Genomic DNA, 1,266 nt, shown 5'->3' with positions numbered 1-1,266 from the left:
GCGTGGGGGCCCCCAGGCCTGGACGCAGCGCTGCAGATGGGGCCTCACAAGAGCCGAGCAGAGGGGGACAATCACCTCCCTCTCCCTGCTGGCCACCCCTTTTTTTAATGCAGCCCAGAACACAGCTGGCCTTCCGGGCTGCAAGCACACACTGCCGGCTCATGTCCAGCTTCTCATCCACCAGGACCCCCAAGTCTTCTCTGCAGGGCTGCTCTCAAGGAGATCTTCCTCCAGTCTGTATCAATACCTGGGATTGCTGCAACCCAAGTGCTGCACCCTGCACGTGGCCTTATTGAACTTCATTAGGTTCACATGGGCCCACTTCTCCAGCCTGTCAGATCCCTCTGGATGGCTTCCCTTCCCTCTGATGTATCGACTGCACCGCTCAGCTTGGTGTCATCTGCAAACATGCCATTGTCTGTTGTTGATGAAGATGTTGAAGAGCACTGGTCCCAAGACCGACCCCTGAGGGACACCGCTTGTGACCGGCCTCCACCCTGACACAGAGCCATTGATCATAGCCCTTTGGCTGCATCCAGGCAGCCAATTCCTAATCCATCAAACAGTCCATCCTCCAAATCCACACCTCTCTGATTCAGAGAGCAGGATGTGGTGAGGGACCATGTCAAAGGCCTTGAAGAAGTCCAGGTGGATGACATCCATTGCCCTTCCTCCATCCACTGAAGCCATTACTCCATCATAGAAGGCCACCAAATTGTCAGGCACGATCTGCCCTTGGTGAAGCTGTGCTGGCTGTCTCGAATCACCTCTTTATCTCATATGTGCCTTAACATAGCTTCTAGGAGGATCTGCTCCATGATCTTCCCAGGTACAGAGATGAGGCTCACCAGCCTGTAGTTCCCCGGGTCTTCCTTTCTCCCTTTCTTAAAAATGGGAATAACATTTCCATCCCCCAACAGCTCCAGCTCCAATCCCTTACAGCTCCATCCCCAACAGCTCCATTCCCAGCTCCAATCCCCAACAACTCCATCTCCCAACAGCTCCATTCCCAGCTCCAATCCCCAACAACTCCATCTCCCAACAGCTCCAGCTCCAGCTCCAATCCCCAACAGCTCCAGCTCCAATCCCCAACAGCTCCAGCTCCAATCCCCAACAGCTCCGTCCCCAACAACTCCAGCTCCAGCTCCGTCCCCCAACAACTCCAGCTCCGTCCCCCAACAACTCCAGCTCCAGCTCCGTCCCCCAACAGCTCCATCCCGGCTCCAGCTCCAGCTCCAGCTCCAGCTCCAGCTCCAGCTCCAGCTC

This window comes from Meleagris gallopavo, chromosome 6 (genome assembly GCF_000146605.3).
Source record: "Meleagris gallopavo isolate NT-WF06-2002-E0010 breed Aviagen turkey brand Nicholas breeding stock chromosome 6, Turkey_5.1, whole genome shotgun sequence".
NCBI lineage: Eukaryota > Metazoa > Chordata > Aves > Galliformes > Phasianidae > Meleagris > Meleagris gallopavo.
This window is presented reverse-complemented; position numbering follows the sequence as displayed.